Source organism: Taudactylus pleione, unplaced genomic scaffold (genome assembly GCF_031769625.1).
Source record: "Taudactylus pleione unplaced genomic scaffold, aTauple2 ptg001092l, whole genome shotgun sequence".
Taxonomy (NCBI): Eukaryota; Metazoa; Chordata; class Amphibia; order Anura; family Myobatrachidae; genus Taudactylus; species Taudactylus pleione.
The window spans coordinates 532428-545703 of record NW_028285493.1 but is presented as its reverse complement, the minus strand read 5'-3'; the positions used below and the strand labels follow the sequence as shown (position 1 = coordinate 545703).

General features: G+C 46.1%; 1 protein-coding gene across 2 annotated transcripts in view; it reads right to left on the bottom strand.

Moving 5' to 3' along the window:
- LOC148453761 (RNA-binding protein Nova-2-like) overlaps nt 1-12951 on the bottom strand; it is a 108610-nt gene extending 95659 nt beyond the window's left edge. For both annotated transcript variants that reach the window (XM_088461759.1, XM_088461761.1), the window contains exons 1-2: nt 12813-12951; nt 12132-12247 (exon numbers count right to left, since the gene is read on the bottom strand). The gene's annotated coding sequence lies outside the window, so the exon portion shown is untranslated. The remainder of the gene's footprint in view (nt 1-12131; nt 12248-12812) is intronic.
- Between the last annotated feature and the right edge of the window lie 325 nt (nt 12952-13276).

Below are 13276 nucleotides of genomic sequence, written 5' to 3'. Positions count from 1 at the left end.
AACACAGAACTAGCAGACAAACAAGGCAATAGGTACCCAGCTCACAGGCAGACATTCTGTATTATTTTGATTATATTATCATGTATTATGAAGCCTGGTATACTCTGTAGCACCATAGGGAACAGACACAGTAACACAGAACTAGCAGACAGACAAGGCAGTAAGGTACCCAGCTCACATTCTGTATTATTCTGATTATATTATCATGTATTATGAAGCCTGGTATACTCTGTAGCACAATAGGGAACAGACACAGTAACACAGAACTAGCAGACAGACAAGGCAGTAAGGTACCCAGCTCACAGGCTGACATTCTGTATTATTCTGATTATATTATCATGTATTATGAAGCCTGGTATACTCTGTAGCACCAGAGGGAACAGACACAGTAACACAGAACTAGCAGACAGACAAGGCATTAAGGTACACAGCTCGTAGGCTGACATTCTGTATTATTTTGATTATCATCATCAGGTATTATGAAGCCTGGTATACTCTGTAGCACTTTACCAGAGGGAACAGACACAGTAACACAGAACTAGCAGACAAACAAGGCAGTAAGGTATCCAGCTCACAGGCTGACATTCTGTATTATTCTGATTATATTATCATGTATTATGAAGCCTGGTATACTCTATAGCACCATAGGGAACAGACACAGTAACACAGAACTAGCAGACAGACAAGGCAATAGGTACCCAGCTCACAGGCAGACATTCTGTATTATTGTGATTATATTATCATGTATTATGAAGCCTGGTATACTCTGTAGCACCAGAGGGAACAGACACAGTAACACAGAACTAGCAGACAGACAAGGCAGTAAGGTACCCAGCTCACATTCTGTATTATTCTGATTATATTATCATGTATTATGAAGCCTGGTATACTCTATAGCACCATAGGGAACAGACACAGTAACACAGAACTAGCAGACAGACAAGGCAATAGGTACCCAGCTCACAGGCAGACATTCTGTATTATTGTGATTATATTATCATGTATTATGAAGCCTGGTATACTCTGTAGCACCAGAGGGAACAGACACAGTAACACAGAACTAGCAGACAGACAAGGCAGTAAGGTACCCAGCTCACATTCTGTATTATTCTGATTATATTATCATGTATTATGAAGCCTGGTATACTCTGTAGCACAATAGGGAACAGACACAGTAACACAGAACTAGCAGACAGACAAGGCAGTAAGGTACCCAGCTCACAGGCTGACATTCTGTATTATTCTGATTATATTATCATGTATTATGAAGCCTGGTATACTCTGTAGCACTTTACCAGAGGGAACAGACACAGTAACACAGAACTAGGAGACAGACATGGCAGAAAGGTATCCAGCTCACAGGCTGACATTCTGTATTATTCTGATTATATTATCATGTATTATGAAGCCCGGTATACTCTGTAGCACCATAGTGAACAGACACAGTAACATAGAAGAAGCAGAGAGACAAGGCAGTAAGGTATCCAGCTCACAAGCTGACATACTGTATTCTTCTGATTATAGTATCATGTATTATTAAGTCTGGTATACTCTGTAGTACCATAGGGAACAGACACAGTAACACAGAACTAGCAACCAGACAAGGCAGTAAGGTACCCAGCTCACAGGCTGACATTCTGTATTATTCTGATTATAGTATAATGTATTATGAATCCTGGTATACTCTGTAGCCCCATAGGGAAAAGACACATCAACACAGAACTAGCAGACAGACAAGGCAGTAAGGTACCCAGCTCACAGGCTGACATTCTGTATTATTTTGATTATATTATCATGTATTATGAAGCCTGGTATACTCTGTAGCACCATAGGGAACAGACACAGTAACACAGAACTAGCAGAGAGACAAGGCAGTAAGGTACCCAGCTCACAGGCTGACACTGTATTATTCTGATTATATTATCATGTATTATGAAGCCTGGTATACTCTGTAGCACCAGAGGGAACAGACACAGTAACACAGAACTAGCAGACAGACAGGGCAGTAAGTTACCCAGCTCACATTCTGTATTATTCTGGTTATATTATCATGTATTATGAAGCCTGGTATACTCTGTAGCACCAGAGGGAACAGACACAGTAACACAGAACTAGCAGAGAGACAAGGCAGTAAGGTACCCAGCTCACAGGCTGACATACTGTATTATTCTGATTATATTATCATGTATTATGAAGCCTGGTATACTGTGTAGCACTTTACTATAGGGAACAGACACAGTAACACAGAACTAGGAGACAGACAAGGCAGAAAGGTATCCAGCTCGTAGGCTGACATTCTATATTATTCTGATTATCATCATCAGGTATTATGAAGCCTGTTATACTCTGTAGCACCTTACCAGAGGGAACAGACACAGTAACACAGAACTAGCAGATAGACAAGGCAGTAAGGTATCCAGCTCGCAGGCTGACATTCTTTATTATTCTGATTATATTATTATGTATTATGAAGCCTGGTATACTCTGTAGCACCATAGGGAACAGACACAGTAACACAGAACTAGCAGACAGTCTAGGCAGTAAGGTACCCAGCTCGTAGGCTGACATTCTGTATTATTCTGATTATATTATCATGTATTATGAAGCCTGGTATACTCTGTAGCACCAGAGGGAACAGACACAGTAACACAGAACAAGCAGACAGACAAGGCAGTAAGGTACCCAGCTTGCAGGCTGACATTCTGTATTATTCTGATTATATTATCATGTATTATGAAGCCTGGTATACTCTGTGGCACCAGAGGGAACAGACACAGTAACACAGAACTAGCAGACAGACAAGGCAGTAAGGTACCCAGCTCGCAGGCTGACATTCTGGAGGAAAGCTATATACAGCCTGTATCAGAGATGGACACAAATGTCATCACAACTGTAAATTTGTACAAAGTGGGCGGTCCTTGCAGAATCACATAATCATAGCGCCGCCCCATGCTTTATAATACCGGTAATGTCGGCATTATAAAGAGAGGGCGGGGCCATGATGACATAATCGCGCCGGCACGCTCTGCCTACTTCCAGAGGGGGCTGCCAGAATGTCGGTAAGGATGAATTGGCTGCGTACAAAGATGCAGATCAGTCGATTATTGGACTTCTAAGTAGAGATGAGCACAGACCCTCCCATGTTTTGGTCCTAAATCTTCGTGTTTTGGCAAAGCTACCCTCACGTATTTTGGTTTGGTAACCGTTTTGGATTTCTGTAAAAAGTGATAAAAACAGCTAAAATCATGTAACTTGGACCCGTTTTTGTTCCTATAGTATTATATTATTAACATCAATAACTTTCATTTCCAGTCACTTTATACCATCTCACAACACCTGAAGTCACGAGGAAGGGACCTGAATACAGGAACAATTACCAGTAGATGCCCGAGAAGAGGTGAGGTCATTATACTGGTGAAATAATCCAATGTAAATGTGCTGATAGCTGTCTGTACCAGTTCCCATCTGCAGCCGGTGCCCGAAAGTTTCATCCTCAATATCAGGACTTATCTGATAGTTTTTTCCAAACATAAAGTGGATATTTTGTCACCTCACAGGGACTAATGAATTAATTCCAGGTGCCAAGTTCTCTATAGGGAGGTTATGGGCATTATCTGATCCTGAAAGTATGGGCGTGGATAGAATACAGGGGAGGGGGTACTCAGGTAGAATACAGGGGAGGGGGGGTAATCAGGTAGAATAGAGGGGAGGGGGGTAATCAGGTAGAATAGAGGGGAGGGGGGTAATCAGGTAGAATAGAGGGGAGGGGGGTAATCAGGTAGAATACAGGGGAGGGGGGTAATCAGGTAGAATACAGGGGAGGGGGGGTACTCAGGTAGAATACAGGGGAGGGGGGGTAATCAGGTAGAATAAAGGGGACGGGGGTAATCAGGTAGAAATAGAGGGGAGGGGGTAATTAGGTAGAAATAGAGCATATACTTCATTTTTATTAAAAACTTGCAACAAATATAATAATAAATACATAAAATTTTAAATAAATAAAACCAAAGAAACTTCATAGAAAACCTATGTAATATTACTTCATATCATCCCTCTTCCTGGCCTAATACTTAATACCATCCCCCCACAAGTGAAAACTAAGCAAAGATTTAATTCGCACCCTAGGTATAAAGAAACTAACCAGATAGTTATTTCCTATTGTGTGATTTAAACTACACAACCTACAGTATGTCTACCCATCAACACTATCTAAAGGGGCCTATCCATTATCCGACTTTGTGAACAATCCGCATTGTTTACAAAGTCGGGTAATGGATAGTCGGCAAGGACCAGCGATGCGTGTGCACACTGGTTCCTTGCCATCCTCAACTGTCTACTGAACATGCCCATCAGGCATCAACCTGACAACGCTCATTAGGTTCGGCATGTTCAGAGATAGGAGGTTGTTCAGTGAACGCCATTCAGTGTGGGCACCGCACCTCAGCGACCTGAAGGTCTGAACACTAGATGTTCAGACTTTCAGGTTGCCTAATGGATAGGCATCTTTACACCTATAGGTAGATTTATGCAAACCTTCCCGTCAAAAATAATAATTACTTCAAAATCTACAGGGGAGTGAAAGAATAGAAGAAACCCAAAGCTGGACTTGTGACTATAGCCTGCAGCCAATTCACCACCCGCACTGGAAGACCATACCTTTCTAGTAGGGCCCAAAGGTACTCATGGTTTACCCTATGAAAGGCCTTAGATTGATCCAATGCCAGTAAAGACTTTCCCAAATTCTCAGCCCTGCACCACTCAATGGCCTCCCGGACACCACTAAACGTGCTACAACCCTTCACCATACAGTGCTGAGAGGGGGAAAGCAACAGCTCAGAAAACACCAATAGCCTATTAAACAGGACTTTGCCAAAATCTTCCTGTCTGTATTAAAAAGGGCTATAGGGGGCGCCAGTTCTCAATACAAGACTGATCCTTTCCCTTGGACAGTAACATAAGGGCAGATAACCTCATGAAAGGAGGGAGAACTTCCTCATCCAGGCTCTCATTAAACACTTACACTAGGTGATGAATTAGGAGGTCTGAAAAAGTCTTCTAAACCTAAGACGTTAAACCATCTGGTCCTGGAGATTTTTGGGGGGTTTAAACCCTCCATCACTTTCCTAACTTTTTCCGCTGTTATATCCCTCTCCAAAGATTCAAAAGAGGCAGCCTGAGAACCCAAACCTGGTGTCTCCTTCAGAAATTCCTCCATCCTCTCCCTGATGAGTGGATGCTCAAATAAAAGATCTGAATAGGTCCCAACCACATACAGAACGCCCTTCTAATTAGGGATGTGCAGGCTCGGATTAGTTCAGATTTTTCCCGCCAAAAATCGGATCTCAAAGAGGCAAAACGTCATCTTTCATGGACTTTTGTCAAGGAATGATGATGTTTGTCCATGTAAGATGACGTTTTGCCTCTTTGAGACCCGATTTTTGGCGGGAAAATTATTAACTAATCAGAGTCTACACACCCCTACTTCTAATCAATATGAAGATCACCCTGTCTGTCCATCAGTCCCTTAATCTCTTTGGCATCAACTAACCTCCTACAGCTCTGTTAAGGATCCGGTGAGTGATATGTTCTATAATCCCTCTCTAGAACCAAGGATTAAAGTCAGTTGTACTGAAACTCCTTCATCCAAGTCTTCACCTGGGAGATTTCCCCACTGTATCCCTCCTTAGAGATCAAGAGATGCAATTTCTTTCTCAGGTTGTGGTAGGTGTTTTGCTTTAACAAGTTTTTCTTAGCTATAAGCCCACGGAAAAACTTCCCGATTATATTTTCATCGCCCAGATGACGCAGATGTTCACCTGAGCTGCACATCGCATTCAGCTGGCTATGAGGTCTGTCCACACTATTCCTGCTCTGTGCTGTGTGTGTTTAGTCAGCATGCTAGCGCTGCACACCAGAGTTCCCTCCAAAACTCATTATGGGTGCAGCCATGTTGGATTCAGTCACCTGACTTTTCTCCACCACTCAAGTGCTGCTCTCAGACCAGCTGATCGCAGCATCCAATCCCTGGGGATCCACCCCTATAAATTCCATATCCTTTCTGGCCTCTATTGCCAGTACAATGTTGCTTCTGCTGAACTCCCAGGTACTCCATCTGAACAGTTCCACGTTTGGTTGCAAGTCTCCATTCCATCTGTGCTCCAGTTTGGGTTATCCACTGAGATTTGTTCCTAACTACAACCAGGGACGGATTAAGGGCCACATGGGCCTGGGGCTGAAGATGTTCAAGGGCCTATACCGAAGGGAAGGAGCTGTGACCAGTGCTGTGTGGGTGTGGCCAGTGCAGTGTGGGCGTGGCCAGTGCCGTGTGGGCGTGTGCACCCCTTACACTATCAGCCCCAATGTCTCCCTAAATATGTAGAGAAAAACAGAAATAAAATATGAATACTCCTAATTTTTGGCCAATTGTGTGGCTAGTTGGTGGCTGGTCATCATTTTGTCATGATGATGGGCCTATTTTTATGTGGAGGCCTGGAGCTGGAGCTCCAGCCGCCCCATTGTTAATCTGGCCCTGACTACAACCATCGGTCCCAGACGATATATGCAAACATCGGTCTCAAACTGATCCAGTACTTCAATTCATCATCGGTCTTGAAATGATGCAGTACTTCAATTAATTAACATCAGTTCCAATGTGTAACCAAAGCTACTCTGATCTGACTTCTTTACCTGAGCTAAGCTGTCTAACTAAAGCTAAACTGATCTAAAGCAGCCCATACACGGTGCAATTTTTTTTACATGATTTCGATCAATCGTGTGTTGTTTCTGTGTGTATACGAGTCGCGTCCCCGCAGCCATATAGTTGGATCGTAGATCTTACTGCAAAAAACAGTAAGATCTACGATCTTTTGAGTACAATGTGATACGATCATAGGATAAGATGCATAGAAGTGTAACATTCAATCTTACACCATTTCACCACATCGTATGAAGAATTTCAAGGGCAATCGTACAATGCATCTTACCAACTTATCATTGCACCATGTATAGGGGCCTTAAGACTTCTCTACCTGAGCTAAGCTGCCTAACCAATGCTAAACTGATCTAAGGCTTCTCTACCTGAGCTAAGCTGCCTAACCAATGCTAAACTGATCTAAGACTTCTCTACCTGAGCTAAGCTGCCTAACCAGTGCTAAACTGATCTAAGGCTTCTCTACCTGAGCTAAGCTGTCTAACCAATGCTAAACTGATCTAAGACTTCTCTACCTGAGCTAAGCTGCCTAACCAATGCTAAACTGATCTAAGGCTTCTCTACCTGAGCTAAGCTGCCTAACCAATGCTAAACTGATCTAAGACTTCTCTACCTGAGCTAAGCTGCCTAACCAGTGCTAAACTGATCTAAGGCTTCTCTACCTGAGCTAAGCTGTCTAACCAATGCTAAACTGATCTAAGACTTCTCTACCTGAGCTAAGCTGCCTAACCAATGCTAAACTGATCTAAGACTTCTCTACCTGAGCTAAGCTGCCTAACCAATGCTAAACTGATCTAAGACTTCTCTACCTGAGCTAAGCTGCCTAACCAATGCTAAACTGATCTAAGACTTCTCTACCTGAGCTAAGCTGCCTAACCAGTGCTAAACTGATCTAAGGCTTCTCTACCTGAGCTAAGCTGCCTAACTAATGCTAAACTGATCTAAGGCTTCTCTACCTGAGCTAAATTGTCTAACCAATGCTAAACTGATCTAAGGCTTCTCTACCTGAGCTAAATTGTCTAACCAATGCTAAACTGATCTAAGGCTTCTCTACCTGAGCTAAGCTGTCTAACCAATGCTAAACTGATCTAAGACTTCTCTACCTGAGCTAAGCTGTCTAACTAATGCTAAACTGACCTAAGGCTTCTCTACCTGAGCTAAGCTGTCTAACCAATGCTAAACTGATCTAAGACTTCTCTACCTGAGCTAAGCTGTCTAACTAATGCTAAACTGGTCTAAGGCTTCTCTACCTGAGCTAAGCTGTCTAACCAATGCTAAACTGATCTAAGGCTTCTCTACCTGAGCTAAGCTGTCTAACCAATGCTAAACTGATCTAAGACTTCTCTACCTGAGCTAAGCTGCCTAACCAATGCTAAACTGATCTAAGGCTTCTCTACCTGAGCTAAGATGCCTAACCAGTGCTAAACTGATCTAAGACTTCTCTACCTGAGCTAAACTGTCTAACTAATACTAAATTGATCTAGAGATGGGTACTCAGATGTTCTGCATACGGACTGCTGTCACTACTTGGCAGGCATTTACATGTGACCACCCATACACAGTACAATGCAGATATTTCTGCAGCTAAACTGGGTATCAGCTGTGCAACACAGTTGGCGCGATATGTCTGAAGGACATTGTGAATGTCATTGTTCACAGACATATTGCCGGTACACACACAGCTGGTACAGACACACCGCCGGTACAGACACACCGCCGGTACAGACACATCGCCGGTACAGACACACCGCCGGTACAGACACACCGCCGGTATACACACAGCTGGTATAGACACACAGCAGGTACAGACATATCGCCGGTATACACACAGCTGGTACAGACATATCGCCGGTATACACACAGCTGGTACAGACACACCGCCGGTATACACACAGCTGGTACAGACATATCGCTGGTACAGACACACAGCAGGTACAGACATATTGCCGGTACACACACAGCTGGTACAGACACACCGCCGGTACAGACACACCGCCGGTACAGACACATCGCCGGTACAGACACATCGCCGGTACAGACACACCGCCGGTATACACACAGCTGGTATAGACACACAGCAGGTACAGACATATCGCCGGTATACACACAGCTGGTACAGACATATCGCCGGTATACACACAGCTGGTACAGACACACCGCCGGTATACACACAGCTGGTACAGACATATCGCTGGTACAGACACACAGCAGGTACAGACATATCGCCGGTATACACACAGCTGGTACAGACACATCGCTGGTACAGACACACCGCCGGTATACACACAGCTGGTACAGACACATCGCTGGTACAGACACACCGCCGGTATACACACAGCTGGTACAGACACACAGCAGGTACAGACATATCGCCGGTATACACACAGCTGGTACAGACACACAGCAGGTACAGACACACAGCAGGTACAGACACACAGCAGGTACAGACACACAGCAGGTACAGACACACAGCAGGTACAGACACACAGCAGGTACAGACACACAGCAGGTACAGACACACAGCAGGTACAGACACACAGCAGGTACAGACACATCGCTGGTACAGACATAGCCGGTATACACACAGCAGGTACAGACATATCGCCGGTATACACACAGCTGGTACAGACACATTGCTGGTACAGACATAGCCGGTATACACACAGCAGGTACAGACATATCGCCGGTATACACACAGCTGGTACACACACAGCTGGTACAGACATCGCTGGTACACACACAGCTGGTACAGATATATCGCTGGTACACACACAGCTGGTACAGATATATCGCTGGTACACACACAGCTGGTACACACACAGCTGGTACACACACAGCTGGTACACACACAGCTGGTACAGACATCGCTGGTACACACACAGCTGGTACAGATTTATCGTTGGTACACACACAGCTGGTACAGATATATCGCTGGTACACACACAGCTGGTACAGATATATCGCTGGTACACACACAGCCGGTACACACACAGCCGGTACACACACAGCCGGTACACACACAGCTGGTACACACACAGCTGGTACAGATATATCGCTGGTACACACACAGCTGGTACAGATATATCGCTGGTACACACACAGCTGGTACAGATATATCGCTGGTACACACACAGCTGGTACAGACATATCCCTGGTACACACACAGCTGGTACAGACATATCCCTGGTACACACACAGCTGGTACACACACAGCTGGTACACACATATCGCTGGTACACACACAGCTGGTACAGACATATCGCTGGAACACACACAGCTGGTACACACATATCGCTGGTACACACACAGCTGGTACACACATATCGCTGGTACACACATATTGCCGGTACACACACCGCTGGTACACACACAGCTGGTACAGACATATCGCTGGTACACACACATCGCTGGTACACACACATCGCTGGTACACACACATCGCTGGTACACACACATCGCTGGTACACACACATCGCTGGTACAGACACATCGCTGGTACAGACATATCGCTGGTACACACACAGCTGGTACAGACATATCGCTGGTACACACACAGCTGGTACAGACATATCGCTGGTACACACACAGCTGGTACAGACATATCGCTGGTACACACACAGCTGGTACAGACACGAGAGCCTGTTGTGGCAAAAGAGAGAAGGAGAGAGCACGTACAGTCTCCATCCAGTGCCCCCTCCGTCCGGCACCACACTCAGCACAGTAGTAGCCTTTGGGCACTAGTATATGCCAGAGTCTACTGCGCATGCACAGGTCACCGGGGAAATGGCGAGGCAGCCATTTTCCAGGTAATTTGTACAGTGCTGCTACCATCAACGCGGGACTCTGGAGAACTAAGTATTGAACAAATGGGTGCAGGGTGTGTGGTGCGGCCCCCTAATCACAGGTACATCACCCAGGCCAGTATCCAGCACCATACACAGGCACATCACCCAGGCCAGTATCCAGCACCATACACAGGCACATCACCCAGGCCAGTATCCAGCACCATACACAGGCACATCACCCAGGCCAGTATCCAGCACCATACACAGGCACATCACCCAGGCCAGTATCCAGCACCATACACCGGCACATCACCCAGGCCACTATCCAGCACCATACACCGGCACATCACCCAGGCCACTATCCAGCACCATACACAGGCACATCACCCAGGCCACTATCCAGCACCATACACAGGCACATCACCCAGGCCACTATCCAGCACCATGCACAGGCACATCACCCAGGCCACTATCCAGCACCATACACAGGCACATCACCCAGGCCACTATCCAGCACCATACACAGGCACATCACCCAGGCCACTATCCAGCACCATACACAGGCACATCACCCAGTCCACTATCCAGCACCATACACAGGCACATCACCCAGGCCACTATCCAGCACCATACACAGGCACATCACCCAGGCCACTATCCAGCACCATACACAGGCACATCACCCAGGCCACTATCCAGCACCATACACAGGCACATCACCCAGGCCACTATCCAGCACCATACACAGGCACATCACCCAGGCCACTATCCAGCATTATACACAGGCACATCACCCAGGCCAGTATCCAGCAGCACACACAGGCACATCACCCAGGCCAGTATCCAGCAGCACACACAGGCACATCACCCAGGCCAGTATCCAGCACCATACACAGGCACATCACCCAGGCCACTATCCAGCACTATACACAGGCACATCACCCAGGCCAGTATCCAGCACTATACACAGGCACATCACCCAGGCCAGTATCCAGCACTATACACAGGCACATCACCCAGGCCAGTATCCAGCACTATACACAGGCACATCACCCAGGCCAGTATCCAGCACTATACACAGGCACATCACCCAGGCCAGTATCCAGCACTATACACAGGCACATCACCCAGGCCAGTATCCAGCACTATACACAGGCACATCACCCAGGCCAGTATCCAGCAGCATACACAGGCACATCACCCAGGCCACTATCCAGCACTATACACAGGCACATCACCCAGGCCACTATCCAGCAGCATACACAGGCACATCACCGAGGCCACTATCCAGCAGCATACACAGGCACATCACCCAGGCCACTATCCAGCACTATACACAGGCACATCACCCAGGCCACTATCCAGCACTATACAGAGGCACATCACCCAGGCCACTATCCAGCACTATACACAGGCACATCACCCAGGCCACTATCCAGCACTATACACAGGCACATCACCCAGGCCACTATCCAGCACTATACACAGGCACATCAAAAACTTCAGAGGTAAATTCCAAACATGGTGTTATGAACCCACAAGTCACAGAGTATGATGAAACATAGGAAGATATTTTAACACAAATTTACTGTAAACTGCACAAATACTGGTGATTGGGCATAATGTACTGTATTTACCTACTACTCTCCCAGAATGGCCAGGGGGCTCCTGAAAATCAGATGGAAAGTATGGTACATAAGCAATGCAGCTGTATTTGGCATCTGATGAACTCCGTGAGGCTGATTACTGGATTCTGCAATAGTAATGACAGAGGCAAACAGAGGCCTGATTCAGCAAGGACGCAACTGCGAATGCAATAACAATTATGTACACAGTTCAACTGCGATAGTAAGCTAATCCATTGCAATGCCATACACAGCACTACATAAGGACGCCCAACGTACATGTTTAGCAGGACTGAGAGACCATCGGTAACATCGCAGCCTCACGCACAGGGTCAGCGCACACTATGAGGCCTCAGGCTGCGTATGACATCGCAGCGGATAATTTATGCATGCCCATACAACAACATTCAAACACACTGACACCTGCGTTTCCCCGACCCTCCCCCATCACCACCCACAAATGGCACTTTCTGTTAATCACACTGCGAAGGGTCACTGCAAACGCAGTTCTGATCGCAATGGCTAGTTCACGCATGTGCGCTGCAAAGCATGCGCAGTGCGCAACAATCGGCCAATTGCGTGCAGAATCGCAGTTGCATACATTAGTGAATGAGGCCCAGAAAGAAATAGCAGGATGATAACGTAGTGAATGGCAGAAGTAAAGAATCCAGAAAGAAATAGCAGAATAATTACCTGATTAATGGGGGAAACTCACAAGAACAAAACCGTCACCGGAATCCACCAGGAACAACAAAACAGGACACTACAAAAATGATCCATTAATAACCCAGCAATGAGTGCTGGGCTCACACAGACTAAACAGCCAGCTGCCAGGTGTAGTCCATGTTGGTCATTCATTATCACCTGGCACCTGGGCACAGTACAGAGTACAAAGAGCAGCACCTGTGGTAAGGACCAGTACTGCAGCTCAATAACCACAGCCTGGCGACCCCTGGTGGTAGGGAATTATACTGCAGGGGTACAATGCCAAAATGACAGTTTTACTTCTAACACATGGCAGATCAATGAGCTGCAATGCACAAAGGGGAGTTACATACCTGCACCCCAGGTGCAGCTGATCAGGCAGATTAACTCCAAGCAGGTCATTAGCCCAGGACACAAAGGAGCGCATTCCTGACAGCAGCCCCACAAGCCAT